Raw genomic sequence first — 10,613 nt, forward strand, 5'->3', positions numbered from 1 at the left:
ATTTCATGTGTTTCGAAAAAAAATTAGAATGGCTTCTTTAAGACTCTCTGTTGAAGCCGACGATGGTGTAACATGGCCTAGAACAGCGTTTCTCTAACTATGGTCCGCGGACCACCTGTGGTCCTCGAGGTCTGCCCTTGTGGTCCTTCAAAAAAGACAGAAGAAAAAATAAAATTCAAATGAATTGCATATTACATTATAGCTGAAAATCTCAGAGATTGGAAATTACACATGGCAATCGCTTTTACTTTTTCTGCCAGTACTGACATTTTGTGAAATTTGTTACCCTACCCGTCTATCGACTTCCCACTATACTCTCAGCAACAAAAGAGGGATTTAAAGCACTATGAACGTGGTGTTTCTCGCTATCTTTTCCCTGCACTTCTGGTGCTGCATCTATAATCCAGCCAGGGACCACCCGAATTCATTACAGAGGACCAAAGTACCGAACCTTTTCGTGTATTTATGACTTTAAATCTTTCTTATGTGGTACACGCTAGTAGTTGCTTATGCGTCTGTTAAATAGTGCCATTATACATACTGAATAACTTCGATCCGGATCGATATTAATAATAATAATAATAATAATAATAATAATAATAATAATAATAATAATATCAATAATATATCAATGATTCTAGTTTCATTAAAGAAATATCTAGTCATTCAAATATAGGCCTACAACAACTGTGTAAGTATCGACAGGCTCATTCATCTCATTAATGTGAGTACCAACATTTATTTATTATTTTTTTAGTTTATAAGTTAAAGATTATCCAAACTCTAATAGCCTTGAAATTATTTAAAAAAACGAAAATGAATCTTCTTCTATTAACATTAACTTAATTAGTTAATACTAATATAAAATTAATTGAATTAAATTAATTTTAATTAATTATAATTTAAAAATAAGTATACTGGTCTTAAAATATACTACAAAAATTATAAATTTACTTTCGGAGGGAACAAGAGTAAGGTGGTCCGCGGAACTGTTCTGATTTAAAACAGTGGTCCCCACTTCAAAAAAGTTTGAGAAACGCTGGCCTAGATAATGTGAACCTGAGTCTTTAATCACATACAATACAATACAATACAATACAATACAATACAATACAATACAATACAATACAGTAGAGATTATAGAATAACATAATTAACCAAACAATAATAATTACATGGCACTTTCAGTTTTTTGTGCAAACTGTCAGGTGTGTTTTGAGGTTGAGTTAGAAATCTGCAGATAATGCGCTATCTGCCTTGCTTTTTCATAGGCATGCTTTGTGTTTTGCAATATATCTGCTAGATGGCGCAGCTGTTCAAATTATAACTGCATTATAATCACTATTTGATTACAATGATATAATATATAGACTTGGTGGTCATATAAACTTCAAGGTTAAGTTGGAGGCAAAAGATAAAATTTAAAAAAAAATCTTTAAAAAATGTGGTCCGCCGTTACCACCAAATACAAGTTTTGAGGCATTATGCTATTCAAACTTTTGACTTTGATTCTGATTTTTTCGCCTCACCCTAGTCCTCAATCCTTACCCCTTCCCTCAAGGCGGACTATCAGATAAATATCAAAACACTTAATTCTCCTTCATACGTTAAAACTTAACACTCCCATTCTTCAGACAGCGTGAATAATACACAGTTCGACTATTAGTATACAGAGTGAGTCGGGAGAAAAGGTACATGGTGTGAGGGATGATAATATTGATAATTCAGAACAAAAAAGTTTATATGAACATATGCCCTGTCCTTAACAGTTTCTGACATACAACTGTTTGAAAATCACGGGCGTCAGTCTCATATTCTTCATCAGGACTCATATGTGGACGCAACCAAAATGATATTAGGCTGTAGTAGGATCAATGAAACGTATCCAGGGCGTTGGATGGGTCGCGGTGGAATCATTTCTTGGCCATCGAGGTCACCCGACCTTACTCCATTGGATTATTGTGAGGCTGGCTTAAGAACGAAGTCTACAAGCGCTCGCATTTTACATGCTTGTGCTCAAGTAAAGGAATGTCCGAATCAGCTCAGAACAGGAACAGCAACAGTTGTCTACAAGATCTGGAAAATGCATTGAAATTGACAGTGGACTTTTTGAACATGTTCTGTAAAGAAAAGTACACAATTAAACAGAACATAAGGTAAAAATGTTTTAATTTACTACCACTTGCACTTTTCTCGTTCCTCGGTGTTTCCATTAGTTTTCTTCGAAACCGTTAAGAAAAGAACATATGTTCATATAAACATTTTTGTTCAGAATCACCAAAATTATCACCTTTCAAATCACGTACCTTTTCTCCTGACTCACTCTGTATAAACGTTCACCGCAATTTGATCTTGATAATATTTAGCACATTTCTTTGTAACACAGTTAACGATGCTCTACAATTTCATGGCTATTCTTCTAAGAAGAAATAAATAAGCAGATTGTTTTCGTTTTTAATCGAAAGAATGAATGCTTTCCTTTATTGCTTTGACCATAGTGATGAATCTTGTGTTTTTAAAAAGCTACCTTTCTTTTATTCTCCGGTGGGCCTCAATTACTATTTTAGTTGGAGCTGAAAATTGTTTCATTATGAACGTCGTATCTCCCTTGTATAACTACAGTTTACTACTAAGGAATTCCACATGGCAAGCCTTGTTCCCAGAATAACTCCAGGTGTGAGAGAGTTCTGTTCCAGTGACATACCGCATACTTCACCACTCTTCGCCGTTGAACAGAGTATTCTCACATCTCCCGTAGTTCTCTCAGCCACGCCATATTTGTCGCATTTTATCGATGTACAGGGACATAATTTTATTTTTACTAACATTTTTAATATTAACCTGGCTATACCTTTGGATTAACGGTTGAGAACCGAAAATATCGTTTGCTACCCCCTTCCACAACTGGAGTTCAATGATACTGCCGTAAAATACAAACAAATCACTTTACTAGCTATAGGAGGGAAGAAAAGTAGTTCATCCATTTACGTAAACTAGGAAATATCGTAATTTTGAGTTTGATCATTTTCATTAGGCTTTTGTTTAATCAAAATACAGTACAGTATTAACAATAAGTATTTTTACTCACGAAATGAGTTATCCATGCAAACGTATTCATTATGTAGTGTATATTATACTGTCTACAGCACATTAGCATACAATATAGAAAATGAAGTTAAATAGAAAAATAATCATAATATGGATATTTAAACAAATTTTTGAAAATGGTGGCCGTTCATTTCGATACAGGCTTCAGTTCTTTTGCGCATATTATCGCACTATAGATTATTGCATCTAATTCCAATTACCAGTTTCGTCCTTCGTACCAGTAACTCATGTTGAAATAATTCTGTACCTACTCTATAAAAGAGTACCTTACGTACTGTAAATCCAATCTTCACTTCTGCCCGACCCGCACAGATAAAATTGCTCAAACATGCTATCTACTGTCCGTCCAAGTCGTTACGTCACAGAATCGTAGAAAGGGAGCAAATCACGTGACATTTAATTACTTAACGAGACTCTTTTATTTAAGTTATTTTAAACAGTTGTATAATGTTACGTAGACGTCCAATTCCTAACAGAAATTAATGTTTTCAGAAAAGAGCTAAGACAGCCCAGCCACTAGTCTTTATAAAGGGGCGAGCAGAAGCAGGTAGGGGAAATCGGGATGCGACGTAGACAAACGGACGGCAGTACCTGTGCGAAAATATGATTCAATATTGGAAGCTCTTTCGTTACTGAAAAACGCGAACATTTTTCTGGAACGTACTATACTCACTAACTCAGTACTGCTTACTATATGCGGCCTTGGTTCTGTGAGGAGGACAGTTGGAACTTTATTGGTAGAAGGGGTGGGAGTGAAGTACATTCAAAAACTCAGGTACAATAAAAATTCAAGTAAAAATAAAATGATGTCTCTGTATAATTTTGCAGGTTGAGAGGAAGTATTGAATTGTATTTACTTAATTGGAATTTCAATCTGAAACATTAGTCATACACAATCTGGTACTGCCCTGGTGAAAGAGAAATGTTAATCTCATCACTACTTCCAGGGTCCAGTCAGTCTCCTGTCAATACCGGGATTTTCCTCCGGCAATGCAAGGAAGATTCTGGCGCTGACCACATCACCTCCTATCATCGAGGTAAAGAAAACATGGGAACTTACTTCCCTGCCTCCCGTACACTGAAAAAGTGTACAAGGAGTATCTTATCTTTACATTAAATGATCTCTCACTACGAAAGTTTGGCCACGTGCATCAACGTTGGTTAATGTGACCGCTAGTTAGGTTAATGGCCAAGTGCACCAATCTCGGTTAGGAACATTTAAGTAATAGATATTAGTTAACCACGAATTACGTTCTTTTTCTGTGGCACCAAGCTCGACTACGAGTTGAACGACGCTAACCATGAGAATTTACTAACCGGTCGTGTGCGAGCGGTTAAGTAGTTAACCGTAGCAGTGAATCCAAGATGGAGTATGACAATTATAATCATATCTCACTCAAGCTAAATTACTATTCAAAAGTATGTTCATGTAAGGCAGTCATGTCAATTAATGCCCATAGGAGCAAGCGCGCGCTTTAGAGCTCAGGAGAGCCTGACGCTTTACAGCGGAAAGGAACAACACAGACGAAAGAGGTAGTATTTGCCGCTTGGTCGAGCTATATTCAGGGATGGCCAGCACTGATTCAATAGGTAAAGGGAAGAGAACTTATTAAAACTGTATCCATGTTAATTTTTAGATTTGTTTGAGAAGTATAAGTGCATTGTAAGAATGTAAGTTTTAATTTTAATGCTCATTTTTCACAAGTTTGAGTTTCTTTATTCAAAAGAAATATTTTCTCAGTTTTTTTTTTTTTTGGAAAAAATAAATTTTCAGATATAGGTATATTTATTTAGTAGCCTTACAGAATGTTTTCGTAAATCTAATATACCGTAAATACGTATACTGAAGATAGTGTATTGAAAATGTTGAAAATATTCGCATGGAAATTCTTTGTAAGGAAACAAATTAACAGAGCAACTACTGTTACATCATACGCAAAAGATACGTGCCCATGTGTTCTAAAAATGTCAGGTCTATAGCTTCAGCACATTTCGAGAAAGTAATTTAATATTCTGATGACAGGAAGTTGCTCACCAATATCACCTTAAAAGCATAATGTGATAAGAGTCTTGTTATGGAATATTACTTACATTTAAAACATATACAGCACCTAGGTAACTTTGCTTTGTAGCGTAATATTGTTTTGATTAGTTCATAGATTACTTTTATAAGGCTGAAGGTACCCTCAATATAAATTCCAACTTATCATGTCATTCTCAATCTTTTTTTTTCTTTTTTTTTTTTGGATATCACTTTCTTTATGAATGATGTGTTTCATCCACTTAGTATAGCATAGTTGTACTGCTATGGAATTTATGTGAATATTCCTTCTTAACTTTTTATTATGTTAATAACATTTAAAACACAACTGCAATATTAAGAAATTGGTATTAGTACTTTCGTTTTACAGACAATATAGATAATATCAAACAGAAAGAAGCCATAAAAATAACAACATAACATTTCACATTCCGATTGAAGTTTGTGCACCACTGTTTTCTTAATCCAACAGGCTGCTTATTCATATATACAACCCTTCCTCTTTCCATACTTAGCGCTTGATGCCAGCTCACGACATCAAGGTCAGAAAAATGCGCTTGCTTTGACATCACTGATGTAAGGAATTGCTTAGAAATGTGTGCAATTTCCTAGCTACCTTGGTTCGAAAGCAAGATTTTCAAAATTCCGTTTCAGCATACAAGAAACATAGTTCTTTACATTTGTTTCACATCGATATTTAACGACGCTATATCAACTGTAAAATTATTTACCGTCGGTGGAATTGATTATAGCGAGATGGTATTTGGGAGACGAGAGCGAAGGTTCACCATAGGATTGTCTAAAAATCACTTTAGAGTGGGGAAGATATCGAAAAAAGAAACACGCATGTAAAGGACACAAGCGGAATTCGAGTTGACGTCCCTGACCAGCCTCGGAACACAAGTCCAGCTCGCTATTCATAAGCTATCCCGGCGATTGTAAGAAATGGAATCACAAGAAGGAGATAATGAGTGTGAAAATACTGAACACCATAAAAATTAAGGCATCACAGACAATTAAAGAGAGCGAAATTATCATTTATCCCGCTCTGATGAAGTTAAAATGACGTAACTAAATAGATTACCTAAGAGAAGGGTAAATTGTCACTCGGCAATAGTCCATAAGAATGGCAATTTCAATTACGGAGTAGAGCCAGACGTGCTCATGGAGGGCATTTTGCCCGATGGGCGCACGGTGCACTAGCGGGCGTGAGCTAGAAACTTGTTGGATACAGTATATTATACAGGGACATCATTTTATTTTTACTAACATTTTTAATATTAACTTGGCTATACCTTTGAATTAAAGGTTCAGAACAGTAAACACAGTTTGCTACCCCTTCCACGACTGGAGTTCGATGATACTGGCGTAAAATACAAACAGATCACTTAACTAGGTATAGGAGGGAAGAAAAGTAGTTCATCCATTTAAGTAAACTAGAAAATATCGCGCTTTTAAGTTTGATAATTTTCATTAGGTTTTTGTTTAATCAAAATACAGTACTGCATTAACAATAAGTGTTTTACTCAAGAATTGAGCTATACTTTCGGACGTATTCATTATGCAGTGTATATTATACTGTCTACAGCACATTAGCGTACAATATAGAGAATGAAATTAAGTTGAAAAATAATCATAATATGGATATTTAAACATATTTTTGAAAATAGTGGCCGTTCATTTCGATACAGGTGTCAGTTCTTTTGTGCATATTATCGCAATATAGACTATTGTATCTAATTCCAATTACCAGTATCGGCCTTCGTACTAGTAACTCATGTTGAAATAATTCTGTACCTACTCTATAAAAGAGTACCTTACTTACTGTAAATTCAATCTTCACTTCTACCCGATCCGAAAAGATAAAATTACTCGGACATACTATCTACTGTTCGTCCAAGTGGTTATATAGTAGGGTCGTAGAAAGAGGGGAAATCAGATGACAGTTAATTACTTAACGAGGCCCTTTTATTTAAGTTATTTTAAACAGTTGTATAATATTACGTAAACGTCCAATTCCTAACAGAAATTAATGTTTCCAGAAAAGAGCGAAGAGAGCCTAGCCACTAGCCCTTACAGAGAAGCTAGCAGAAGCGGGTGGGAGAAACCGGGATGCGACGTAAGCAAACGGATGACAGTACCTGTGCGAAAATATGATTCAATATTGAAAGCTCTTTCGTCACTGGAAAACGCCAATATATTTCTGGAACGTACTGCACTCATTAACTCAGTACTGCTTACTTTGACTGCATACGTGGCCTTGGTTCTGTGTGGAGAACGGTTGGAAGTTTACTAGTAGAGGGTGTGGGAGTGAAGTACATTCAAAAACTCAGGTACAATAAAAATTGAAGTAAAAATAAAATGATGTCCCTATACATGTCAACAGACAGGGTCGAGCTCTCAGACATAGCGTATCCAAGCAGTAACTTCTCTGGTGGTTTCTAACATGGATAGGTCTAATGAGGCGGTGGAGAAGAGAACTAGTATCGGCACAACATTTAAACAGACTCAAGAGTAACAGTTTCTTTATTATCAGAACATGCCAAATGCTCAGTACCTATGTGGACACACAGTTGTATAAAAAATACTATATATAATATTGAGCGACATTACAACAGGTATGCACAAGCATATAATAAAACTGTTGGAGATGAGCTACTCAATTAATAGAAAATGTAAAACAATCTGTCGTCAATAAGGAATTTGTTTAGGAAAAAAAAAACTAGATACTGAACTTTTATTTTTATTGTAATGTGATTTAGATTGTTAACATTATTATAATTATTACTGTTATTATTATTATTATCATTATTATTATTATTATTATTATTTTACTTTTATTATTATTACAATCATATACATCTTTATCATAGTTTATTTTGAAAAATAAAAGCGACATATGGATGTTGTTGCAATTATTATTATTGTTATTATTATTATTATTATTATTATTATTATTATTATTATTATTATTGTTATTTCTTTCATTATTATCATAATCACATCCAGCAATATCACACAGTTTATTGTGAAAATGTAGAGCAAGGACGTTAACATCAGTTGTATGCGAGAGTGATAGGACGTCGATAAATAAACTGAGGAACTGATGTGAAGTGATTTTAAAAATATAAGGAAGTTGTGTATGTTGTTGCAGTTACTATTATTAGCCTATTATTATTAATTATTATTATTATTATTATCATATCCATCATTATCACAAATTATTATGTAAAATACAGTATAAACGACTTATGTATGTTGTTTAAATTATTATTATTATTATTATTATTATTATTATTATTATTATTATTATTATTATTATTATTAATCCGTGGCGCTACAGCCCGTGAAGGGCCTAGACCGACCAGCCGGCTGCTGGCCTCACGCCCACATGTCGAAGCAGAGGTGGACGATCATCCAACCAGAATGGAGGTATCGTGTGGTTAGCACGATGATCCCTCCAGCCGTTATAGCTGGCATTCGCAACCGGATTTCGCTACCTTTCGTAGCTTCCCAAGTGCATCACGATGCTGGGTGGGCACCGGTCCCATACACTGGCCGAAATTTCATGAGAAAATTTCTTCCCCCATGAGGACTCGAACCAGCGCGCATTCTGTAACGCGAGTCCTAGGCATTATTATTATTATTATTATTATTATTATTATTATTATTATTATTATTACTATTGTGTAATTTTCACACGGAGTCTGGAAAATAGTCGCTGATTTGATCCCAATTAAACGATGCCACAGGCGACGGTGCTTTGAGGGCAAGCTTTAAAATTGCTCATTTAATCGCACTGAAACTACGACTATTCTCGATGGGTCATTTATGGAAGAATGTCTTTATATTGCTAGTGAGTCTGTATGTCCTCAAGACAAAACAAAATTCAGTGTTACCTATTTGCCTGTCTAGCTATACAATGGCTCGTCATATACAGGGACATCATTTATTTTTACTTCAATTTTTATTGTACCTGAGTTTTTGAATGTACTTCACTCCCACCCCTTCTACTCATGAAGTTCCAACTGTCCTCTACACACAGCTCCAAGATCGCATATAGTAAACAGCACTGAGTGAGTATAGTACGTTCCAGAAATATGTTCGCGTTTTCCAGTGACGAAAGAGCTTTCAATATTGAATCATATTTTCGCACAGGTACTGTTCGTTTGCCTACGTCGCATCCCGATTTCCTCCACCTGCTTCTGTTCCCCCCTCTGTAAAAGCTGGGCTATTTTAGCTTTTTTCTGAAAACATTAATTTCTGTTAGGAATTGGACATTTACGTAATATTATACAACTGTTTAAAATAACTTAAATAAAAGGGCCTCATTAAGTAATTAACTGTCACGTGATTTCCCCCCTTTCTACGATCCTGCGGCATAACCACTTGGACGGACAGTAGATAGCATGTCTGAGTAATTTTATCTGTGCGGGTCGGGCAGAAGTGAATATTGAATTTACAGTACGTAAGGTACTCTTTTATAGAGTAGGTACAAAATTATTTCAACATGAGTTACTAGTACGAAGGTCGAAACGGCAATTGGAATTAGATGCAATAGTCTATAGTGCTGTAATATGAACAAAAGAAGTGAAGCCTGTATCGAAATGAACGGTCACCATTTTGAAAAATGTGTTTAAATATCCATATTATGATTATTTTTCAATTTAACTTCATTCTTATATTGTACGACAATGTGCTGAAGACAGTATAATATACACTGCATAATGAATGCGTTCGCATGGATAACTCAGTTCGTGAGTAAAAACACTTATTGTTAATATAGTACTGTATTAAGATTAAACAAAAACCTAATGAAAATTATCGAACTCAAAATCGCGATGTTTCCTAGTTTACGTAAATGGATGAACTACTTTTCTTCCCTCCTATACCTAGTAAAGTGATGTGTTTGTGTTTTACGCCAGTATCATCGAACTATAATCGTGGATGGGGTAGCAATCTGTGTTTCCGGTTCTCTAATGGTATAGCTAGGTTAATGTTAAAAATGTTAGTAAAAATAAAATGATGTCCCTGTAGAAGACCTTGGTACAAATGTTGAACGGCAGTATTCAGAAGTAAGTAGTTCATTGCATATTCTCTGTGCCTTGATTAAACTATAGATGTTGTCGATACGACACAGTTGGCGATTTTCGTCCGAGGAGTGGACATTAACTGCATGGCACAGAGGAGCTTCTGGTTTTAATTTCCATGCGAGATGCCTGTACAGGTGAGAATATATTTCGTGCTGTTGAAAGTGAAAATCTGCCATGGGATAAGTTGGTTTCCGTCGCCACTGATGGTACCCCAAAGATGGTAAGTCGAAATTTGGGGTTTGTGAGTCATTTAAAGTCTATGTTGCTCCTAGGTCACAAATTTCATTCAGTTCATTATGTGATTCACCAAGGGGCACTCTGTGAGAGGAGTGTGAAAAATGACTCTGTTATGAATGTTGTTCTTAGGGATG

The sequence above is a fragment of the Periplaneta americana genome, chromosome 12, assembly GCF_040183065.1.
Source record: "Periplaneta americana isolate PAMFEO1 chromosome 12, P.americana_PAMFEO1_priV1, whole genome shotgun sequence".
Lineage (NCBI taxonomy): Eukaryota > Metazoa > Arthropoda > Insecta > Blattodea > Blattidae > Periplaneta > Periplaneta americana.